Below are 26,623 nucleotides of genomic sequence, written 5' to 3' on the forward strand. Positions count from 1 at the left end.
GATTCTGATGGACACTAAAATTTGAGACCTTTTATTTATTATTTATTTATTCAAATATATTGAAAATGATTTAATAGTTCTAAGCAGAATGTTGTTTAGCCAGAAGACAAGTGGATTAAATTAAATGACATGCAAACTAAGTATAGGTAGACTAAAGTTTGTTTGTTTGTTTGTTTGTTTTTTAATTTTGCTCAAGATTAGACATACATTTTTCAGGATTGAATTTCAGGTTCTATTTCAGGTAATCATTTCATGTAAATATAAAATATACTGAAGATTAATTTGAGAAAATTAGATTGCAAGATTGAGAGAAAAATGTCCAGTATTAATTACTACTTGGTTATATTTGGTATCACCTTCATTAATTGAAGTACACTGAGTTTGTTAACTGGGTCAACCATGGGTCAAGAGAACAGGTGGTTGAGCACAGTTTCATAAGCACCTGTTTAATATTTGGCTACACAATTTCCCTAAAGTTGATCAAAGTGGGGATATGATCATTACCCAAGATTGTTTAGAGAGATTGAGCCTTGACTGATGAAAAAGGAGCTAATTAGAAACTCACCTTCCCAATCTGTGAAGTGATAAATTTTAAATAAGATTGGCAAGCAGTGGATTGACCTGATAAAATTGGTGTCTTGCCAGTGTTCTTATCTGTCCTGAAGCTCAACATTTTTGCCTACTGTTTTTTTTTTTTTTTTTTCTGAATAAAATTACTCCCTTTATCAAGGAATATACATACTTTTGTTTTCTATTCCTGTTTTCTCCTCCTTTTGGAATTACTGGATCTAATATCTCACACAGTCTCTTAAAACCTAAATAGATTACATGCACTGGTTGTCCTTACCTGTAGATTTTTCTTCTTTAATATCTCTAATAGGTTATTTGCAAAACATTTTTCTTTACAAAACTAATTTAGTATGGACTCTATCAGTTTACAAGCCATAGACTCTGCCTAAAGCTTTCATTAAGAAGGACTTTAGCAAAGGCCAATGTGGTCACTTTTTAGGACAAATATCTTGTCCAAGTAATATTGGTACTTTGGAGACTGGAATCATAAAATCAATATGATGAAAACTAGTTTGAAATTATATCTTTTTTAGTTTCAGTAACTGTTATGTATTGAATGGTGTCCCCCCAAAATATGTGTCATAAATCCTAACTTCTATGCCTGTGGTTATAATCCCTTTCAGTAATGGGTTGTCTGTTATGATAATGAGGCAACATTAGTGTAGGCATATCTTGAGTCAATCTCTTACAAGATAAAAAAGGAACCAGCAGTGATGTGGAAGACAGTTGTCAAGCCACATGGAGATTTCTAAGGAACCAGGAGACAGAGCTGAAGAGAAAAGGACTTTCCCCATAGCCAACAGAGAGAAAAAACCTTCTCTTAGAGCTGGTTCCCTGAACTCAGACTTCTAGCCTCCTGAATTGTGAGAAAATAAATTTCTGTTTCTTAAAGCCATCCACATGTGGTATTTCTGTTGTAGCAGAACTAGATAATTAAGACTATAACTATTTAGGGAAACATTTTGGGAATGAGATATTACTAAATTATACCATATGGATATTTCAGCATAAGTTTAAATATCAAATAAAGAATAACAGACAAAATACATTGAAGATTTGCATCTATTCTCACTGAAATTAACATTTCTTAAGCATCATTTCATAAGTGATTTAAAGCATCAAATGATTATAAACAGAGTCTGATGATGGTGAATACAAAGATAAAGGGCTCATTCTTAAGGATTACCTTGGAGGATAAGTGACCTTGTGGAAGTGTGGGTAGAGGTGGTAGGTCTCTAGCAAACTTTCTAACCTTCTTAATTTTATTTTTCATTTTTGTCCCTCCTATTTAAACACCTAGAATCAATGATTTTCACAAAATTTTTATTTTATTTTATATTTTATGCTTGATTATTTTTTTTTCCCTCCACCCATGTATCTACTCTTCCCTTCCCTCTCTTTGGTGTGTGTGTTTGTTTGTGTGTGTGTATATATTATATATCTTTATATATGTGTATTAATATAGTGTTACTTTGATTTCTCAATGTTTATAAATGATATTGTGCTTTAGATCTGAATCATATTCTTACTCTTATTAAATACTACATTTTAATGTCTATTCTTCATCTCATATAGAACTCTATACATGGTTATGTGCTGCAAACCACTTTGACAGTTTGGTCGCCTTCTCAGAATGACCTTTGAGGGACTACTATGAAAAAAAAATGAACTCATTGCAGTCGAGTTGATTCAACTCATAGTAACCCCTCCTTGGATTTCCAAGGCAGTATCTCTACAGAAGTAGATTGCCTAGTCTTCCTTCTGAGGAGTGGCTGGGGGGTTTGAAACAACCAGCTTTCTGGTTAGCAGTCAAATGCCTTAGGCACTACACCACCAGAGCTTCCCATAGACTATTATGGACCATAATAAGTTTACTACTTGCACTGGATATAATCAACTACATTGGATTACCAAAAAATAAAATATTAATTACACTAAAATAACATTATTAAATTATTAACACGTGTGGCATAGCAAAGTATGTGTTTGTTCATTAACACATTAAGTTATATGATCCAGTTGCCAGTTGGAGTCCTGTTGGTGCAGTAGTTAAATACTCAGCTATTAACTGAAAGATCAGCAGTTTGAACCCACCAGTCTTTCCATAGGAGAAAGATGTGACCATCTGCTTCTGTAAAGATTTACAGCCTTGCAAATATTGAGTCAGTTCTACTCTGTCCAATATGGTCAATATGAATTGGAATCAACTCAGGATAATGGATTTTTTGGGGGGTGGGGCTTAGTTAGTGACTAGTTTAATAATTACTATCATCCATTAGACTGACTGCTGTTGTTAGGTAACATTGAGTCTGCTCCAACTCAAAGTACAGCAGAATGAAACACTGCCTGATGCCGTGCCATCCTCACAATGCCGGAGCCCGTGTTTGCAGCCACTGTGCCAATTCATCTTTCTGAGGGTCTTCCCTTGTTTTCTCACCCTCTGCTTTACCAAGCATGATACCCTTCTCCAGGGGCTAGTTCTTTCCGACAGCATGACCAAAGTAGGGAGACAAAGTCTGGGCATTCTTGCTTCCGACTATTCTGGCTATACTTCCTCCAGGACAGATTTGTTCATTTTTCTAGTAGCCCATGGTATTTTCAGTATTCTTAACTAACACTAAAATTCAAAGGCATCAACTCTTCTTTGGTCTTCCTTAATCATTTTCCAGCTTTCATGTACATATGAGGTGACTGAAAATACCATAGATTGGGTCAGGTGCCCCTTAGTTTTCAAAGCAATATCTTTTTCTTTGACACTATAAAGAGGTCTTTTGCAGCAGATTTTCCCAGTACAATATGATGTTTGATTACTTGATTGCTGTTTCCATGAGTGCTGATTGTTGATCAAAATAAAATTAAGTCCCTAACAATTTCAATCTTTTCTCTATTTATTGTGATGTATTAGAGTGATTAGCATATGCAGTATTTTAAGATATCTGCAATAATGTTAATGTAATTTGAAAATATCTGTGACTTCTATTGATAACAAACTCAAAGTACTATTAATGGAACTGTGGTTTATTGCCATCATTCATAATTAAACAAAATTATAAATATCAGTGAGACAAATGTAAATTTGAAAGTGTAATTTTTTTCCATCTAAGTTAATTAGTCTTCTGAAGTCTGTTCAATTAGTAATTCTAGGTTTACAACATACGATGTAGATCACTGATTCTGATGTCCTCATCCTATTTTACTGATTCATTTCCTTAGTGATGGACGTTTAGGTGGCTTCCTACTTTCTCATTCCACAAATAATAGTGAACTTTAGTCTTTACAGTTGAAAATGTAGTTATATAATATGGTTATATAATAATTGCTTATTTCTTACCTTATTTTTGGGTTCATGGAACAATTAATAACAATACATAATAAGAATATTGAATTGGATTTATATATGTTTTGTAAAACACAAAGTGTTATAAACAAGTAAGAAAGTACATCTTTCTTTCCTCAGATATTTGGCTTTGGGCACATAATCAGCTTCAATCTTTCTGGAAAAATTGACAAAAGTAAAATTTCCAACATAGACATCACAGTTTATAGCTTTATATAATCTTTTAGAGACTCTTAGGACTTGAATTTTGCATATTATGTTTGCTATTTGACTCCTGAGAATATGAAACCCCAAACCAGGAAACAGAACACAGTCACTAAATAAAGGCATACTGATATATTTCAGAAATGTAACTGAAAATCTCACCATGAGGAAGAAGACAGGACACTCAAACCCTATGTATATTAACCATAAAAATATAGCAGTTTAAAAACATTTAGTATGGGATTACCCTTGTACATAATAGAGTATTACTGAATGTCCAGTGCTATAAATATTTATAGTATTTTTTAAAATTTTAAATTATATGTCTGGAAACATTCTAGAGATTTCTTGTGGATAAAATCAATAAGGACTAACTTTAGAATAACACTAGGAAAGGTAAACTCTTTATTACTTTGTAAAATCACCCAAAATATTTTAATGCATCTCTACTTTAACTGGTTAGTTCAGAAAGAATATTAAGAATATTTTATGTAATCTACACAAAAACTTACTCTAGATGGATCAAAGACTTAAATATGAAACCTAAAACTATAAAGTTCCTCAGGGAAAAATTAGGGACAAATTTAGAGGCCCTAATATAAGGCATAAATAGGCTATCAAGCATAACCCAAAATGCACAAACAGCAGAAGAGAAACTAGATGAATGTTATTGTTGTTGTTGTTGCTGTGTGCCATCAAGTCAGACCAACTCATAGGACCCTTCCTTGGGTTTCCGAGACAACATCACTATGGAAGTAGATTGCCCAATCTTCCTTCCGAGGAGTGGGTGGTGGGTTTGAACCACCAGCTTTTTGGTATCAGTCAAGTGCCTTAGGCACTATGCTACCAGAGCTATAAAAATTAAATTTGTATGTGCTTCCAAAGACTTCTCCAAAAGAGTCAAAGGAGAACCTACAGATTGGGAAAAAATATTTGACAATGACAAAGTTGACAAGGGATTTATCCCTAGAATTTCTAGAAAACTCTAACACCTCAATAACAAAAAGACAAATAGTCTAATTAAAAAATGGGCAGAAGACATGAATAGACACTTCACCAAGGAGGATATTCAGGCAGCCAATAAACATATGAAGAAATGCTCATGATCATTAGCCATTAGAAAGTTGCAAATGAAAACAATGAGATACCATCTTGCCCCAGCACTAGTAGCAAAGTTCAACAAGACAGAAAATAACAAATGCTGGCGAGGATGCAGAGAGATTGGGACTCTTGTACACTGCTGGTGGGACTGTAAAATGGTACAACCACTGTGAAAAGCAGTATGGTGATTCCTTAAAAAGTTGGAATTAGAACTACTATTTGAGCCAGCCATTCCATTACTAGATATATATCCTAAAGAAGTGAGAGCCAGGATAAGAACAGATATATGCACATCAATGTTCATTGCAGCACTATTTAGAATAGCAGAAAGATGGAAAATACCTACATGTCCATCAACTGAAGAATGGATAACCAAACTATGGTACATACACAAAATACTATGCAACCCCAAGGAATAATGTAGAATCTGAAAAACACCGCATAATGTGGATGAATTTGGAGGACCTTATGCTGAGTGAAAGAAATCAATCACAGACGGACAAATATTGTATCAGTCCATTATTGTAATAGTTAAGGAAAGGTTTATCTGTAGAAGGAAATTTTCTTTGTGGGTTACACAAATTTTCTTTGTGGGAGTGGAGGGGAGGGAACATGTTTAGATTGGTAGAGATAAGTATTGTTTTGGGTGAAGAGAAGGGCAATGTATCAAATATGAGTGATCAACATGATGGCATTGAGGAAGAGGAAGACATAGAGAGGTAAATGGGAGGTACAGACGACAAAGATGATCCCTTTTGCACATACAGTACTGCATTGTCAGTGAAGGCAAACATAGCTATACAGGTAGATAGATTGGTAGACAGGATGAACTAGTAGGTATGTCTATACAGCGAGGAGTGTACTCAAGACCATGTACAGGGTTGGCAGATAATGGTTCTACAAGTGTATTTGCATGGTCTATAAGAATTCCCAGGTGTATAATAGAGCTGACAAAGGACAAGCCTATAGTCTCTTCTTTGTCACAGCCAGCTACCAGAGGGAGCAAGCAGTTGAACCTGTGGGCGTGGGAACATGAAAGAAAGACAAAGAGAAGAAAGAGAGAAAGAAAGAAAGGAAGGATGGAAGGAAGGAAGAAAGAAGGCAAGAAGGAAAGAAAGAAAGAAATGGGCTGCAGCTACTGAAGATAGGCAATTGGACTCCATATCTCACCATTCTGCATTTGATTCCCATTTCTCTACTGTTCTCTAAAAGTTAGAGGCCATCCCAAGACCTTAAGAAGCAGGGACAAACAAGGAATTTTCAATTGATCAGATGGTCTACCAAGCCAAGGCTGTATCCTTACCCTCAACAATGAATATGACACCACATTTGGAGCAAGTATCTTTGGGGTTTAAGCAATATGTAATTTTAAATAATGAATATCCTCTTGTTTGAATGCCAATTGGATGACATTGTTACTTTACATTTTAAAAAACCCGTAAAGAGAAAAATATAACCCTCAGGGGATTAAGGTGGTTCAGTATTCATGGGAACAACAAACTTCCCATCCCAAAGTGCATATATTTCATGTAATCCAGTTAAAATGTAATGGTAGGGGGCAGAACAAGAAGATAAAGTGAGTGGATGTTCCCACTTACTCCCAGAGCAACTATTCTACTTGACATCAACAAACAAACAAACAAACAAACAAAAAACATAAACTGAGATATCAGAACTTTGGAAGGCAAATGAGGTGTTGGAGACTTGGGGTGTCTCCAGATTGGGGGAAAGGAAGAGCAAAGCTGCCACAGAACTTTGGAGAACCTATGCACTAACATCACGTGCACTCACTCATTACAGCCCCTTTGGGATGGGGCTGGGAAACACCCCAAACAGGAAACACAGAAAAGGAGCTAATGTAAGGAAGCAATAAGCCTGATTTTTTAAATTGGCCAGATCGTCCATGGCACTTCATGGACTGCCCAGTTGAGAAAGGGTGAAGGGAGACCATGGCTCTGCAAGAGAATGCTGTTAAATCTCAATAAGGCCCAAGATAATCAGACACTAGAACTAGGAGGAATTGAAAGGGAGCAGGACAAGGGGAATACTCTGTACATTCAGCAACACAGGGAGAAATGGCTAGCTCCCTGCCCACAGTGGGACACTGCCTGTGAAAAGAAGCCCATGTGGAAGACATAGAAAACCCCCACATTTGCCTCAGGAAGATCAAGCATGACCACTTAAGTCAGAGTCTGCAACCAGTTAACCCTCCACTTTCTCATGCTTGCATATTGAATTGCAGAGATAAAACATCTAGAAACTGAATGAGCAATGAAAAGAAAAAAAATCTAATGATAAGAGTGCCCTCTAATGATTCTCAGGAGAAGATACCAAGCCCACAGCTGCCGGGTCAATTCTGACTCATAATGGCCTTGTGGGGAAGAGTGGAACTGTCCCATGGGGATCTCAGAACTGTGACTTTTTGTAGAAGAGAACTATTGTACATTTATCTATGGAGCAGCTACTGTGTGCAGGCTCTTGTCTTTTGATTGATAGCTGGATGTTTGGTTGCTGAGCCACCAATGAATCCAATTAGAAAAATTTCCCACAAAAACCAGAATACAAAATTTTAAATTAAAAAAATAATAATAATAAAATAAAATAACAAAATGACCCAAGTTCAACAACAACAAAAAAATAGTAAAGCATAGAAAATCATGAAGATGGTTCACTCAAAAACAAAACATGAAGAAGAGAAAGTAACACCTATGAAGTCCAGACTAACGCAAAGAATTGCAAATATCAGACTATGGTGGTAAATATGTTTCTAGAAAGCAAAAAGCATACAGAAAACAAACCAGCAGAAATAAGAAAACAAATGGAAGAACAAAATGAGTGATTCAAAAAAGAAATTAAAATACACACACACACACACACACATAAAGAAAGAGAACTATTGGCACTGAAGAATAAAGCAACTGAATTAGAAAATAAAAAGAAACACTCAATAACAGAAGTGAACAAGGAAAAGATAGAATGAATAAACTAGAAGATAAAATAACTGAACTTATGAAGTATCAGGAGAAACCACAGAAAAGGACAAAGAAAAGCTCACAAACCACAAGGAAATATGGGATTCAATGAAGAATTCCAACATTAGATATGTTGGAATCCCAGAGCACTATGACAATAAAAGCATGGAAATAATTTTCCAAGAGTTAATCAAAGAGATTTCCCCTGACCTGAACAGAGAACTAAGTCTACAAATACAGAAAACTACACAAACCTCAATTAGTCCATCTCAAGATCTATCATGAAGGACAATGCTGTCAGTGATAGCATAACACAAGGATGAGCAGCTCATACTACTATTATTCAAATTTACACACCAATCACCAAAGCAGAAGATGAAGAAATTGAAGTTTTGTTTTTTTTACAATTTCTGCAGTCTGAAATTGACCAAACATATAATCAAGATGTATTGATAATTATTGGTGATTGGAAAATGTAAGTTGGAAACAAAGAATCATCGGTAGTTGGAAAATATGGTGTTAGGTGACAGAAATGACTGCAGTGATAGCATGATAGAATTTTACAAGACCAATGACTTATTCACTGCAAATACATTTTTTCAACCATGTAAACAGTGGCTATACATGTGGGCCTCAGCCGATGGAATACAGAGATAACACATACATCTATGGAAAGAGGTGATGTGGAAGCTCAATATCATCACTCAAAACAAGGCCAGAAGCTGATTGTAGAACAGGCCATCAATTGTTCATATGAAAGTTCTAGTTGAAGTTGAATAAACTTTAAATAAGTCCACAAGAGCCAAAATACACCCTTGATTATATCCCACCTGAATTTAGAGACCATCTGAAGAATAGATATGATGCATTGAACACCAGGACCAAAGACTAGATGAGTTGCAGGATGACATCAATAGCATCATACATGAAGGAAGTAAATAGTCATTAAAAAGACAGGAAAGAAAAAAAAAAGGATGTCAGAAGAGATTCTGAAACTTGCCCTTGCATGGAGAGTAGCTAAAGCAAATGGAAGAAATGTTAAAGAACTGAAAGCTGTCAAAGGACAGCTCAAGAAGACAAACTAAAATATTATAATGAAATGTGCAAAGACTTGGAGTTAAAAAACTAAAAGTGAAGAACACACTTGGCATTCTTCAAGCTGAAAAACTGAAAAAAAAAAAAAAAATACAAGCCTTTGCAATATTGAAGAATTCTCTCAGCAAAATAATGAACAATGCAGGAAGTATCAAAAGTAGTTGGATGGAATACACAGATACACTCTATCAAAAAGAATTCTTTGATATCCATCTATTTCATGAGGCAGCATATGATCAAAAACCAATGGTACTGAGGAAGAATTCCAAGTTACACTGAAGGAATTGGTGAAAAACCAGGCTCATAGAAACTGACAGAATACCCATTGAGATCTTTCAATAAATGGATGCAGCACTGGAGGTGCTTACTCATTTATGCCAAGAAATTTGGAAGACGGCTACCTGGCCAACTGACTGAAAGAAATCAATAATTTTGCCAAAGAAAGGTTATCCAACAGAATGTGGAAATTATCAAACAGTATTGTTAATATCATAGACAAGTAAATATTGCTGAAGATAATTCAAAAAGGTTGCAGCAGTATATTGACAGGGAACTTCCAGAAATGCAAGCTGGATACAGAAGAGGACATGGAATGAGGGATATTATTGCTGATGTCACATGGATCTGGGCTGAAAGGAAATAATGCTAAAAATAAATATCTGGCTGTGATATGTTGACTGTGCAAAAGCATTCAACTGTGTGAATCATAACAAATTACAAATAACACTGTGAAGAATGGGAATTCCAAAACACTTAATTGTACTCAAGAAAAATCTGTACATAGACCAAGAGGCTGTTGTTCAAACAGAATACGGAGTCACTGCATGGTTTAAAATCAGGAAGGGTGTATGTCAGTGTTGTATCTTTCACCATATTTATTTAATCTGTATGCTGAGCAAATAATCCAAGAAGCTGGACTATAAGAAGAACATGTCATCAGGATTGGAGGAAGAGAAATTAACAACCCCCAAAATTCTAAAAGTCAGAAGACAATGGAGTGAAATATACAAAATACTGAACAAAAACAATTTGCAATCAATAATTCTTTACTCAACACAGTTTTCACTCAGAAATGAGAGGGAAAGCTAGACATTCCCAAATATAAGCTCTGGAAATTTGCCACTACTAAACTGGTTTTACAGGTATTACTCAAGGGAGTACTCCAAATGGAAAGGTAAGGGCATTAAACAAATATTCGTATCAATACATGGGTAAAAGGAGCTCTGGTGGCATAGTGGTTAAAAGCATTCAGCTGCTAACCAAAATGTTAGCAATTTGACCGCACTAGCTGCTCCATAGGAGAAAGATGAGGCAGTCTGCTTCCATAAAGATTTACAACTTTGGAAACCCTATGGGACAGTTCTATTCTGTCATAATGTGTCACTGTGAGCCAGAATTGACTCAATGGCCAGGTTTTTTGGGTTTTAATTATATACATGAGGGAAAAAAAATAAGAGAGAGAGAGATCTCCAGAAAACACAACAGCACATACACTTATAAGGTTCACATATGTGATAAATTCAGGAAATAAGTTCAATAACTAAATCCCACAAATAATACACCAAGTTTGAAAGAAATGAGTGCAAAGTCAACTTATCAAATATAAGTTGTATATCGATATTGAGACACACCAACATAAATGGGAGAGGAAGGACCATGTGAGAAACATTCATTATGTAATGAAGAATGTTAACTGTTGTTCACATGTTAAATATTGTTGCAATTGTAATTTGTCAATGTAATATATGTTGCAACCACTAGGAAATCACCAAAAACACAATATTATTATTATTATTTTTTTTTTTTAGTTCGGCGGGGGGAGAAGAAAAAATCACCAAGAAAAAAACATTCAAAAGAAGGAAGAAATCAGAAAGGCTCATCACAAGAAAGCAACCAAATACAAACAAAAATAGAAAAATCAGAATTAAAAAAAAATGATTTGAAACACTCAAAGAATAAACAGCAAAATGAGTGAGGTTGACAAATATTTTCAGTCATAACCTTAACTATAAATTGTCTAAATTCACCATGCAAAAGGCAGAGAGTAGCAGAATGGATTAAAACAAAAACAAAAACATGATCCATCTTTTTGCTGTCTACAAGAAACCAAACTTAGATATAAGCACACAGACTGACAATAAAGGAAGAAGAAAATATTCCTACAACCATATACAAAAAAAGAGCAGAGGTGGCCATACAAATATCAGATAAATGGACTTTAAAGCAAATTCTAATACAATAGGTAAAGAAGGACAATACATAATAATAAAATGGTCAATTCAGCAAGAAGACATAATTATGTATGTGTATATATGCATATATATATGTGTGTGTATTTATCAACCATGCACTAAAATAAATTAAACAAATACTACTTACTGATATAATAAAAGAAATATACAACTCCACAATAATAGTAGGGGAGATAAAAACATCACTTTCAATTATAGACACATATGTAAAAAGAAGTTCACTAAGCATATTGAGAGCTTAAATAAAATCATAAGCCAAATAGACCTAAGAGACATCTACTCTCCATCTAGAATCAGAACAAGCAATATTCATTCTTCTCTAATGCACACAGATCATTTTCCAGAACAGACCATAAGTTGTGACACAAAACAAGTAACAAGTCCCAAAACATTTTAAAAGATTGAAATCATACAAAGCATCTTCACTGAACATATGATGCTAGAAATCAACAATAGGAAAACAAGCAACCAAAAAATATCCATGAAAAGTAAATAAAACACTGCTGAAAAACTATTGGGTCATAGAAGAAATGAAATAAAAAAAAAATTCTTAGAATCAAACAAAATGAAAACACATTTCAAAACCTTTGGGACACAGCAAAAGCAGTATTCAGAGGGAAATTCATAGCAATAAATGTCTATAATAGAAAAGAAGAAAGATCCAAAATTACTATCTTAAAATTGCAACTTGATCAAATGGAAAAGGAAGAGAAAAGGAAGTCAAAAGTGCCAGAATAAAAAGGAAATAATAAAGATCAGGGAAGAAATAAATGAATTAGGAAATATAAAAACAATAGAAAGAGTCAAGAAAAGCAGAAATTAGTTTTTTTAAAGCATCAGTAAAATAGACAAACCACTAGCTGGATTGACAAAAGAAAAATACAGACAATACAAATAACCAAATTAAGAAATGAAATTTGTGACATTAAAACTGACCCAACAGAGACAAAGTAGATTATAATTAAGTAGTATAAAAAATTGTGCTCCAACAAAGTTGAAAACCTAGATGAAATGTATAATTCCTAGAAACACTATCCACCCACAATGACACAAGCAGAGGTACAAATTATAAACAGACCCACTGAAAAAGAATAGATTGAAGATGCTACCAAAAAACTGCCAACAAAAAAAGCCCAGAACCAGATGGCTACATTGGACAATTCTGCAAAACATTCAGAATAATTGACACCCATCCTACTCAATTTTTTTCTAAAACATAAGAGGAGAAACACTACTAAACCCTTTCAATGAAGGCAGTATAACCCTGATGCCAAAACCAGGAAAAGACATCACAAAAAAAAGAAAATAACAGAATAATATCCCTTATGAACACAGTTGCAATATTTTTCAACAAAGTTCTAGCCAACAAATACAGCAACATATCAAAAAACATTTATATCATATACCATGAATAAGCGGGATTCATAGCAGCACTACAAATAAGTTCAATTTTTCAAAATCAATGTAATCCACCACATAAAGAAAACAAAGGAAAAGAACTATATGATCATATCAATTGATGCAGAAAAGGCATTCAATACAATTCAACATTCTTTTTTGATATTTACTCTCAGTGTAATAAGAATAGAAGAAAAATTGCTCAACATAATAAAGGGCATGTATGCAAAAGCAACAGTCAACATTTTCCTCAATGAAGAAAGAAAGCCTTCCCTTTGAGAACAGGAATGAGATAAGGATGTCTCACCACTCTTAGTTAATATTGTATGGAAATCACGGCCAGAAGAGTAAGACAAGAAAGCAAAATAAATAATATTCAAATTGTAAATGATGAAAACGAAGTGATCTCTATTTGCATATGCCATGCTCTTAGACTTAGAAGACCCTAAAGATTTCAAAAAAAAAAAACTGCTGGAACTAATTGAAGAATTTGGCAATATTGCAGGGTACATGATCAACACAAAAAATTAATTTGGGTTCCTCCACACTAACAAAGACTACTCTGAAAAGGAAGTCAAGAAAACAATACCAGTGGCACTCAAATCAATAACATGCCTAGGAATTAACCTAAACAGGGTCTTAAAACACTTATACAATGAAAATTATAAAGCACTACTACAAGAGAATAAAAGAGATCTAGAAAAATGAAAAGTCACCCTGTGCTCAGGGTTGGAAGACTGAAGTGAAAATGTCAATTCTACCTAAAGTTATCTATAGATACAATGCAATCCTGATACAAATCTCAACAACCTTCTTTACTGAAAGACCAACTTCGTATGAAAAGGGAAGAAACCCCTAATAATGAAAGCAATACTGAAAAAAAAAAGAAAGAAGAATGCAAGAGGTCTTACACTCCCCTATAACAAAGCACTCCATACATCCAATGCATCAAAACAATCTTGTGTTGGTTCAAAGATAGACCCATGGACCAGTGGAATAGAATTGAGAACTCAGAATTAATCCCAGACATCTATGGAAAAATGATTTTTGACTAGAAGTCAAATTCTATTGAGTGAGTGAAGAAAGTCTCTAATAAATGGTGCTGCCAAAAGTACATATCCACCTGCAGAAAAAGGAAAATGAAAAAAAAAAAAAATAAAAAAATAAACATGCCTCACATCATATTAAAAAAAAAAAAAAGTTCAAAATGGATCAAAAATCTAAATGCTAAATCTAAAACTAAAAATTCCTGGAAGAAAACATAGGGTGAATATTTTGAAACTTAATCTTTTGTTTAAATAGAATAACACATATGGCATTAAATGTGCAAATAGAAGAAGACAAAATAAATAAGACATAAAAATTAAAAACTTATGCTCATCAAAAGACCTCATTAAAAGAATGAGTAGATAACTTATAGATTAGAAAACAAAATCTTTGGAAACAACTTATTCAGTAAGGGTCTATTATCTAAAGTCTACAGAAAATTGCAACAATTCAAACAACAAAAAGACAACTCAATCACAAAATGGGCAAAGGACATGAACAGAACCTGCACCAAAGAGTACATCAAAATAGTCAATAAATATATGAAACGAAGTTCATAATCATTAGTCATTAGAAAGATACAAATCAAAACAATGAGATACTATCTTACTCCCAAATAAATAGCATTAAAACAAAACAAAACAATAATCAAAAAGCAGATAACAAATGTTGGCAAGGATGTGGGGAGATTGAAATCCATATCCACCTGCTGGGGGGAAGTAAAATGGTATAACCACTATGAAAAATGGTATGGCACTTATTAAAAAAAACCTGGAAATATAAGTATCCTATGATTCAACAAGTCCAATCTTAGGTATATACCCTAAAGATGTAAAAAAACAATGAATGTACTGCTGATTTATTCAAAATACTGATAAATGGAAACAACTGAAGAGTCATCAATGGATGAATGAATAAGCAAATTGCCATATATACAATGAAATAATACTATGGAACTATAAAGAACAATAATGAGACCACAAAATATAACATTTATTTATTTATTTATTTTATAAATATAAAATTAAAAAATGGACAGACCTGGAGGGCATAATGCTAAGTGAAAGTCAAACATCTAATGGTGTATATTGTATAATCGCTCTTTAATAAGAAGACAAAAATAGATAAATATATAGAGAACAATATCCTGGTTACTAGAAGAAAAAAGGCAAGGGGAAAGTACACTTTTGTCCATAGAGACCTGCTATTTTTGGTGATGAGAAAAATTCATGTAGTGGATGCAGCACAACCAAAGTATAAACAAGTGTTTGAGCACATGCAGGTAGGTGTAAGCATATATATGGTATGTATCATATGCTATATGGGTAGGTACAGCTGTGTACATAGGAGAGAACATATAGATCCATAGGTTTCTGCCAATATAAATATATGACCACAGGCACATATATTCATTAAATACAGATAATCAAGACCTAACTAAGCATCTTACAAGGTTGCTTTTCTGGGTTTGAAACCTTACAGTCATAGTTTTATGGGACAACTCAGTGAATTTTCATAACATGTTGTTAGATGCCATCGAGTCAATTTTGACTCACAGCAATCCTATGAACAAGAGAATGCAACACTGCCTAGTCCTGTGCCATGCTCACAGCCCTTGCTATGTTTGAGCCCATCATTGCAACCACTATGCCAGTCCACACTCTCTTTGAGGGTTTTTCTCTTTTTCTCTGATCCTCCACTCTATGAAGCATGATATCCTTCTCCAGGGGCTGGTCCCTTCTGATAACATGACCAAAAACTTTGGCCATTCTCACTTCTAATGAGCATTCTGTCTGTATCTCTTCCAAAACAGAATTGCTCATTCTTCTGGTAGTCCATGGTATATTCAATATTCTTCACCAACACTACAATTCAAACTCATTGATTCTTCTGCAGTCTTTCTTATTCCTTGTCTAGCTTTCATATGGATATGAAGCAATTGAAAATATCATGGCTTGGATCAGGTTCACCTTAATCTTCAACGTGACATCTTAAACAGTTTAAAGAGGTCTTTTGCAGAAGATTTTCCCAATGCAGTATGTCATTTCATTACTTGACTGCTGCTTCCATGAATGATGACTGTGGATCCAAGTAAAACGAAATCCTTGACAACTTCAATCATTTCTCTGTTTATCATGATGTTGTTAGTAGTTTCAGTTGTGAGGATTTTTGCTTTCTTTATGTTGAAGTGTAATCCATATTGAAAGCTGTAGCCATCAATCTTTATCAGTAAGAGCTTCGAGTCTTCACTTTCAGCAAGCAAGGTTGTGTCATCTGCACATCACAAGTTGTTAGTGAATCTTCCTCTAATCCCGATGCCACATTCTTCTTCATATAGTCCACCTAATTCTGTTATTTTCTCAGCATACAGATTGAATAAGTATAGTGAAAGGATACAGCCCTAACACACGTTTCCTGATTTTAGACCACACAGTATCCCTTTGTTCTATTTAAATGACTGCCTCTTGGTCCATGTACAGGTTTCTCATGAGCACAATTGAGTGTTCTGGAATTCTTGTTCTGTGGAATGTTATCCATAATTCATTGTGATTCACACAAGCAAATGCCTTTGCATAGTCAATAAAACACTAGTAAATATCTTTCTGGTATTCTTTGCTTTAAGCCAAGATCCATCTGACATCAGGAACAATAATCCTTGTTACACATCCTCTTTTGAAACTGGTTTGATTTTCTGGCAGTTCCTTATTGATTTACTGATGCAACCATTTCTGAATTATTTTTACCAAAATTTCACTTGCTGGTGATATTAATGATATTGTTCAATAATTTCCTCATTGTATTGGATCATATTTGTTTGGAATTGGAACAAATTTTTATATCATCCAGTCATTGGCTACATAGGTGTCTTTCAAATTTCCTGTCATAAATGGGTGAGGGCTTCCTGTGTTGTATCCTTTAGTTGAAATATCTCGATGGGTATTCCATCAATTCCATGAGCCCTGTTCTTTTGCAAATTTCTTCATTGTAGCTTGGACATCTTTTAATACCATTGACTTTTAATCATATGCTACCTCCTGAAATGACTGCACATCAACCAATTATTTTTGGTATTGTGACTGTGTATTCATTACATCTTCTTTTGAAACTTCCTACATTGTTTAATATTTCGCCCACAGAATCCTTCAATATTGCAACTCAAGCCTTGAATTTTTTTCTTTAGTTATTTTAGCCTACGAAATGCTGACCATATTCTTTCCTTTTGGTTTTCTCATTCCAAGTTTTTGCATGTTTCCTTAAAATATTTCACTTTGTCTTCTAGAGCTGCCCTTTGAAATCTTCAGTTCAACTCTTTTATTTCATCATTTCTTCCATTTGCTTTAGCTACTCTTCATTCAAGATCAAGTTTCAGAGTCTCTTCCTCCATTCATTTTAGTCTTTTTTATTATAATATATTTCACAAAAGTCATGGTCTGCATCAGAGTGAAGTGAGTAGTGCCTGGGGTCTTAAAAGCTTGAAAATGGGCATCTAAGACACAATCACGTATCACTGTTCTAGAAGAAAAACATTAAGATTGTAATCAAGAGCTTAGAACAAGTCTGCATGAGCCACAAACTCATTTATCCTGAGACAAGAAGAACTAGATGGTGCTTAGCTACCAGGACTGGCCATTCTGATTGGGGTCATAGATGGTCCTGGATATAATGGGAGGAAAATATAGAACATAACTCAAATTCCTATTTTTTTTAAAGAGCCAGACAAATTAGAATAGTAGAGAACAGAAGTCTCTCTGAGACTACTGCCCTTAGAAGCTTTTAAAACCCAGAATCTTGCCTATTCCCTGAAATCATCATTTAGTAAAATAGCAGAGTGGCACACATAATAATGTATATTACCTGTAAAATTTCTGCCTTATTTAAAAAACATCAGTATATGACAAAAATGTCAACATTACTCAAAAACAAAGATGAAGAGATAAGGAAGCAGGGACTTAAGAGTACTGGAAAGGAAACAAACATGACACAAATAAAGAGAATGTTGGCATATTGTGATAAATGTAACTAATGTCACTGAACAATATGTGTGGAAATTGTCCAATGGAAACCTAACTAACTGTGTAAACTTTCACTAAAAACTCAATAAAATATTATATATACATGTGCGTGTGTGTGTGTGTGTGTGTGTGTGTACATAATGGTAAAGGAATTTAAACTATTTTTGATGAAATTGGGGTCTTTATGTTACCTATTAAAAACCCAAGATCAACAAATACTGCTAGAAAAATGGAATATCCATATGCAGAAATAATGTATTTTAATACATATAGAAGTGCCAAAATCAGGAAATTAACATTGATATGTTTCTGTCATGAAATCCATAAACACATATTGAAGTTTTGCCAATTGTTCCACAAAGTATGTAATTTTTAGCAAAAGGATCCAGTCCAGAATCATGTGTTTGTTTACATGCAATATATCTTTTGTCTTCTTGAATCTGAAGAAAGTTGTACAATTTTTCTTAGTTTTGAAGATTGCAGGCCCATTATTTTGTGTGTTGTTGTAGTTGTTGTGTGCTGTCAAGTCCATTTCCACTCATAGTGACCCTGTATGACAGTAGAATTGTTCCAAAGGATTTCCTAGGTTGTTATCTTTATGGGAGTAGATCACTGGGGCTCTTTTATGGTAGAATAGCTGATAGGTTCAATTTTCTGACCTTTCAGTTAGCAGCCTAGAGTTTAACCATTGCACCAGCCGAGCTAGTTTTCTGGTGATTCTCATCAAAGTATTCAGGATATGCTTTTTTCTCCCAGAAACTTCACCAAAAAAAAAAAAAGTGTTCCTTTAATTAAAACCTATCAGGTGATATATTATTTCAATTCATCTCATTACTCATAATTGTCATTAAATTTGATCATTTAATGAGAATGGTGTCTTAGCAGGTTTCTGCAGAAAGACACTAGATTAAAGAGTAAGAGAGGGAAGGTAGAAAGGAAGGAAAGAAGGAAGGAAGGAAGGAGGGAAGGAGACAAGGAAATACCATCCATGAATGCATGTTTGTTTCATTTGCATGAAAGTGTTCCCCACCGGGTTTTATACCCCAGCAGAAATTACAAACAGGCCTCTCTGCAGAAACAGGAAGTGCCTAGACCACTATAAGTGAACTTACAGAGCCTGAATCAGACCATTTTTAATGTTGAGAAGAAGGGTCTACCAGAGCTTTCTTAACTGTTCAAAAGGTTTCTTTGGTCCTCCAGAAGACAAGCTTACTGACATGAAAGGTGTTCCCAGGGCAGAACTGTCAACCCAACATCTGGCCCTGCTCTCCATTGTTCATGAGAGCCACTTAAGATTGGCATGCTGGTGATGACTTAGGAAGAAGACACTGTTCTCTTTGCTCTAGACCTGACATTCCACTACTGACTCAAGAATTGTATCCTTAAAATAAAAGATTGACAACACACCTTACCTTCCAGGTATCATATATTTCTGCCCATTCAGACACCCAGAGCAAACATGAATTTTCAGAGAGTAAGTCTTCAAATTTGGTATGAGAAAAAAAAAAAAATAGTAATCAGCATGATTACTTCTGCTCTAACAAAGTATTGGCTTCACTCTCTCAGTTCTAGTCCAACATCACACTGTTGGCTTTGGGGGAGAAGCAAAAGATGGAGAGGAGAAAGCAAAGGGTAAGAAAATAAAAGTTGGGCCAGAAAATTCCACTTTTCATCTAGCTCTTGGATTAGTGTTCTCTCATCCCAAAGAGATGGGTTCAAGATAGACTCAGAGACTTCCAGAACCACTGGAAATGAACTGCTCCAGAAGACCAGATGCACCCAAACCTCTCAACTCACATTCATGGGCCAGTTGTTCCAAATTGAGCCCAGATATCATCACAGGAGAGAAATAATTAAGTCATATTGAGAAATAATTATCTAGCAACAACTGCGCCTTCAATGTTGCTGTTGATTTCAGACTAATTTCTGCCTAGGCCCATCTTCTATCTTTCGCTTTCTAGCTTGGTATCCACAGTAATTTTGTGCCCCAATGCTGTCTTCTCTACCCCCATCTCACCTTGCTACCTTCCTTGATAAGGATTTATTTCTTGTTTAATAAGTTTGAACAGTGTCCTATTTACCTGGTTTATCTGGCTTTCATCCTGTTTTGAAACTTGCTTTTGAAGTTAGAATAGTTAAAATAAATGGAAGAAATTAAATAAAAACCTGAATAAAATATTTCAAAGGTTGGTTTGAGAAGACAAAGTATCATAATGAAAAGTGCAAAGGCGAGGTGACAGTACATAGAAAGAGGAGACCATGCTGGGTATGTCTCAATCTGCAGGGACTGAAGACAAAAATCAAGCCTTGAGTTGCAATAATGGAAGATTCTATAGGCAAAATATTGAATGTCACGGGAAGCATCAAAGGAAAATAAGAGAAATACAAGGATTCACTGTACTAAAAATAAATGGTCAATGTTCATCCATTTCAGGAGGTAAGATATGATAAAAACCTAATGGTAAGGAGGGGAGAAGTTTAAAGTACATTGAAGGCATTAGCAGGAAAAAGAAAACTAAAAAGCTCCAAGATTGGTGAAATATCTATTAAGATGTCTCAACAAACAGATGAAACACTGAAAGCATTCACTCATCTATGCAAAGAAATTTGGAGGGTAGTGACTGGCCGACCAACTAGAAAATATCCATATATATGTCATTTCATAGCAAGGTGATCCAATGGAATATGGAAATTATTGAACATATCATTAGAATCAAACACAAATAAAGTTATGCTGAAGATAATTCAAAAACGGTTGCACAGTACATCAATATGGAACTGCCAGAAATTCAAGCCAAATTCAGAAGAGGAATGGAGTGAAAGATGTCATTGCTGATGTCAGGTTTATCTTTGCTGAAAGCAGAGAATACCAGAAAGTTATTTACCTGTATTTTATGGATTACAAAAAGGCATTCAACTCTGTGGATCATAACTAATTATGGATAACATTATGAAGAATGGAGAATTCCAGAACACTTAATTTTTCTCACAAAGAACCTATACATAGACCAAGAGGCAGTTGTTGGAACAGAACAAGGGTCTAAGTCACGGTTTACAACCAGGAAAAGTTAGTGTCAGGGTCGTATCCTTTCACTACACCTATTCAATTTGTATGCTGACCAAATAACCCAAATAAGTGAACTATATGAAAAACAATGTGGCATCAAGATTAAAGGAAGACTCCATAACAACTTGTGATATGCAGATGACAGAACTTGCTTGCTGAAAATGTGTGTGTTGTGTTGTAAGACTTGATGGTGCATTACAACACACACACACTTTTTACTTGTATCCACAATCATCACTCATGGAAGCAGCAGTCAAATAATCAAATGACATACTGCATTGAGAAAATTTCCTGCAAAAGATTTCTTTAAATTGATAAGAGAAAAGACATCACTGAATACTAAGGTGTGCCTGACTTAAGCCAATGTATCAGTCAGCTCATATGCATGTGAAAACAGACAATCATTAAGGAATACAGAAGAATTGATGTATTTGACGTATGGTATCAGTAAAGGATACTGAAAATACCATGAACTCCCAGAAAGCCTAACATATCTGTCTTAGAAGAAGTATAGCCAGGTGGTTCCTTAGAAGCTAGGATGGCAATGATTCATCTCTTGTACATTGGATGTGGTATGGAGAGAGACCACTCACTGGAAAAGGACATCATGCTTGGTAAAGTAGAGTCAGCTGAAAGAAGAAGACCCTCAATGAGATGGATTGACACAGCAGCTTTAACAATGGGCTCAAACAGCAATAATTGTGAGGATAGCAGACGGTTGGTCAGTGTTTTTTTTCTATCATACATAGGATAACTATGAGTCCAAACAGACTTGATGGTGCATTACAACACACACACAAATAAACCTCCTTAGGAAGACAAGGCTCTTTGGGTCCTTCTGAGTCATGCAAGCCTTCTGAGAACCCACTCCTAGATGTTAGATGCTTCCTGAGCACCCCTTCCTCCAGCACACAATTAGAAAGTAGAGAAAGAGAAATTGAACTGCTGATTTTGGGAAGAACCAGAGGCTGGCAGTTCAAACTCCCCAGCCACTCCTTGAAAAGAAGACTGGGCAATCTACTTCCATACAGATACCGCCTTGGAAACCCAAGGATGGTCACTATGAGCTGAATTCCACTCGAAAGCAGTCAGTAAGGAGACTGTTTGCACATTCTTAGAAGTGCATGGTGAGTAGAGAGGAGAAAGAAGAGAAATAAGGAAATTGAATATAAAGTTGGTAATTGAAACAACACACCCAGGGGCTGATTTACCTTGAAAACTCTACCTTCAGCGTTAAGTCTAACATTGTCTTGAGCAAGAGTTTTTAGAGTTCATTTGTTTTATTTTCTAAAATAAGTTTTTGTTTGTTTCTTTGTTTTGTTTTTTAAATTGCAGGCCCAGTGATGGAAAACTTGGGCCAAGATATCCTAGCTAGTTAGTAGTTAAGCAAGGGCACCAGTTCTGACTCCAGTTTTCTTCCAGTCCACCATTTCTGTCTTGAGAGGAATTAGTGAGCAAGGAAAGAGCACTGAGCTCCAGAAGCCAGAAGCAATATAGACCTGGAAGTTACAATAGAGTGCCAAAAACCGTTTGGCTTGTTTTACAGTTCTGTCTCAAGCCAGCCCAGTCCCTTGAGCTCCTGCTGCTTGAAAGGCCATTTATGTTGCAGAGCTAAGAAGGAGTCTGAAATGCCACGTGTTGGAGTCGGTTACTCGTAGGTATTTTTTATCCCTTCTTGGCAGAAGCCACATAAAAAATGCTGCCAGTATGATTGTTGACACTGCTTAGGGACATCCCATGGCTTCCAACATTGTCTCATGACTTGGGCTATGGCCAGTTTGTAACTTAGACTCAGGACACTTAGGGCTTCCCATTCGTTTAAAAGAGTCTCTGCTAGAGCTGAATGTGGTACTTCCATTTAAAATTTCATTCACTTCCTCTCTCTTCTCCTCTTTTCCTCACTGGTTCCTCTTCTTAAACACTTGTTGGAAGACTTTGAACAGCAGATTTCATTTTTACTTTACCTAAATTGAACAGCAAAACAGTTTGTAATATTTTATAAGGCTCAAAAGTTTAAATCTATCCTGTCAACATTTCCATTCTGAAGAGGTGGGCTCACCAAAAAAAAAAAAAAAAAAAAAAAAAATTCCTTATTTATTTTATAAATTATGGTTCTTTGCCCAATGATCATGCTTTTACATACATAGATATCACAAATTCAAGAATACTTATTCATTCATTTGAAAGGATAAGTAGGTCACTGGGGAGGAGAAGAAACATAACAAAATCAACAAAGTCAGCTACTTCCAGGGAACTCATATTCCAGCAGAAATGAGCACCTAGGACTTCATAAGATAAGGGCCTTAACAGACATGCACCATTATGGAGATGCCTAGGTGGGAGAATAAGATTATAAAGTTTTATGAAGCACATAACATTTGAGCTGGGTTTAGTTTTCTTAATGGGGGCAAGAAGAACAAATCAGGTATTAATAAAAGTCATGGAAGTTGAAGGGATTTGTGTGCCTGTGTGAACTAAAAAGTGGGATGTTTTGATGTAGTTAGAACCTGGTTCTTTTGGGCTTAACTTTTGTAAGAGGTAATCAGGAACCCGTTGTAGTGGGATGGTATTGATGAGACTGGAATGAAAACTTGAAATCAATTTCCTTTGTTCTCTTGCTCCATAATACAGTGAGTTGGTTTGGACTTAGATGACTTTTCATGACAATTCCTTCCAAAAATATAACACAAAAGCATAGCTTGGGTCTATTATATACTATGATTAGCAAAGAATAGGCTTAGATATCATAAGCAGTAGAAATGATTCAAGTTTCTTTTTATCCATCCTTCCTTCCTCTTCAAAGCATTGCCATTATTTGTTGTAATCAGAACTTCAAACCAGGTCATTCTGGTTTCCCCCCCGTTAAGAATATGCATTTCCACTCAGATATACTGAATCAGTATCTACATTTTAACAAGATCCCCAAGTGATTTTTATGTATAATATACATGGATATCTGTAAGAATAACCTGGGGACCATGTTAAACTGTACATCCTGAATGCAGTATATCTGCAGAGGAAATGTAAGTTCTCAGTAGGGGTTTGAACTGGAATGAACTGGTTCAAAATCCTGATTATAATATATTTTTCCAATTTTCAAAAATAATACTTGGTCCCAATATATGAATCATCAATCTAAGTATATACTCTGTACATCCATCAGATTATTTATTATCAGATAAAGCAGTTGCTGTTGAATCAATGCCAACTCATGGCAACCCCATATGTGTCAGAGTAGTACTTTGTTCCACAAAGTCTTCAATGGCCAATTTTGGGAAGTAGATCACCAAGATTTTCTTCTAAGATGCTTCTGGGAGAATTCAAACCTCTAGCCAGATGGTTAGCAGCCAAATATGCTAGCTGTTTACACCACCAGAGACACCATACTATCAGATAACTTCTATTAAAAAAAAAAAAAAAAAAAGTTGTCTTTCATTGTCAGGGAATTTTTTTTTTAAGGTTTTATCTCCTTAGCCTGATATAAGGAACATCCATGAGAAGCACTTCCCTTTCCAACTGTTTACCTTGTTACTATCACAAACTACTGGCTTGATCAGGGGTGAAAATCCCATTGACAATGTTTTCTACACTCTTTCCATTTGCTTACATATTGCTTCCCTTCATTATACCATCTCCACCTTGCATCTCAGAACGTACCAATCATACAAGGCAAGGCCAATTCTTTATGTATGCTGTAAAGTTAGCCTACTTCCAGTTTATTTATAAGTTGATTATCTGAAATTCCAAAATGCTTATTGTCCATGTCACTCATATTACATTAATCCATTAAAAAATAAATGGAGGCAAGATGGTAAATTGGAAAGAGAAATATCTTTGGAGTAAGAAACCACCTCCAATTTAAGCTCTATTCAAATTCATGACATCAATTTCCTCATCTGAACATGGGGATACAATATCTTCAAATATTGTGAAAGATTAAAGACAATATGTAAAGTATCTGGCATAAAGTAATCTCAGTTTTCCTTTCTTCAAAATATATGTCAAAGTTAGTATCAAAGTTTTCTCTGTATACAACTGCCAAGCACTGCTTTGTATTCTTATTTCTCATGTATCTTATCTTTGAAATCATATTTTTAATGTCTTAAGGGTAGTAACTATGTCTCTTGTTTTATATCTCCACATTATCTAGCTCATAATGGGTTCTAATTAACTATTATATTTTTTATTATCAATATATTATATAAATGCAAATGAAGATTAAAGGAATCACTTCTTCACACACACATAAAATCACGTACTTGATATTTTCACTAATTCTCTGCTATGAAATGCCCATCAAGCCACCCACAAATCAAGCTTGCTCTCTTTTCCTCTTAAAGCCCTTATCTCACTGTCCACATTTTTTAAAAGGGTAAAATCATTTTTGAGCTCAAATCTGATATCCCTACTGCTGAATCACATTTGGGAAATATTAAATTGGAGTAGCCAGATGGCCAAATCAAGGTGTGACAGAGAGCTCTGGAGAAGTTCCGATCAGAATTCAGTTAAGGCCCTTCAAATTAGTCTGTTAGTACTTGGGAAATCTTTTGAAATCACTTCATATATATTTTTCCCCTTAACTCTCTATCTTTCTAAAAACCATCTCAATATTGGGTCAGATTATGCATATTAAGGGATCTATAAAAGCCATGCTAATTTAAGCTGCAAGCTCTACGCATTTCAAATGATCCACACCAGTAAAGCCTCTAAGTCTGTGCATGTGTGACTCATCAGCTCCCAGAAAATCAGGTCAGGAATTGCTCAGTTTAGAAATTAAGTCCCTGCAATGTAACAATAACCCTTTAGATAGAATGCTTAATGGAATCATATGACTACAATAATCTTTAAACTCACCAAGCTCTTAGATGCCTGCATGTAAAATCTTTCTAAGAGAGAAAGTAGCTGTGCCCTTTAATGGATCATCTGACAACACTCTATCTGCTATCCTTGGCTTATCACACTTTATTCTATTATCTTGATAGTTCTATATTTCTTCTGGGATTAATGCCATCAAATAAATACTTGTTATTAACTGATGAAGACAAGAAATGTGTAGCCTTGCCTTTTGTTGTTGTTGTTGTTAGGTGTCGTCGAGTCATTTCCAACTAACTCATAGCGACCCCATGCACAGCAGAACAAAACACTACCCAATCCCGCGCCAGCTCCATGATCCCTGCTATACTTGAGCCCATCATCGCAGCCACCATGTCAATACATCTCATTGAAGGCCTTCCCCTCTTTTGTCTACCATTCACTCTACCAAGCATGATATCCTTCTCCAGGGAATGGTCCCTTCTGACCACATGACCAAAGTAGGTGAGAGAAATCTGGCCATTCTCGTTTCCAAGAAGCATTTCGGGCACTTCCTCCAGGAAATATCTGTTACTTCTTTTAACAGTCCATGGAACTTTCAGCATTCTTTGCCAGCACCACAACTCAAAAGCATCAACTCTGCTTTGGTCTTCCTTATTCATTGTCCAGCTCTCACATGCATACGAGGTGATTGGAAATATCATAGCTTGTGTCAGGCGCACCTTAGTCCTCAAGGAGACATCCTTGCTCCTCAG

The sequence above is a fragment of the Orycteropus afer genome, unplaced genomic scaffold (assembly GCF_000298275.1).
Source record: "Orycteropus afer afer isolate SDZICR_OR568_19922 unplaced genomic scaffold, OryAfe1.0 scaffold00161, whole genome shotgun sequence".
In the NCBI taxonomy this organism is placed as follows: domain Eukaryota; kingdom Metazoa; phylum Chordata; class Mammalia; order Tubulidentata; family Orycteropodidae; genus Orycteropus; species Orycteropus afer.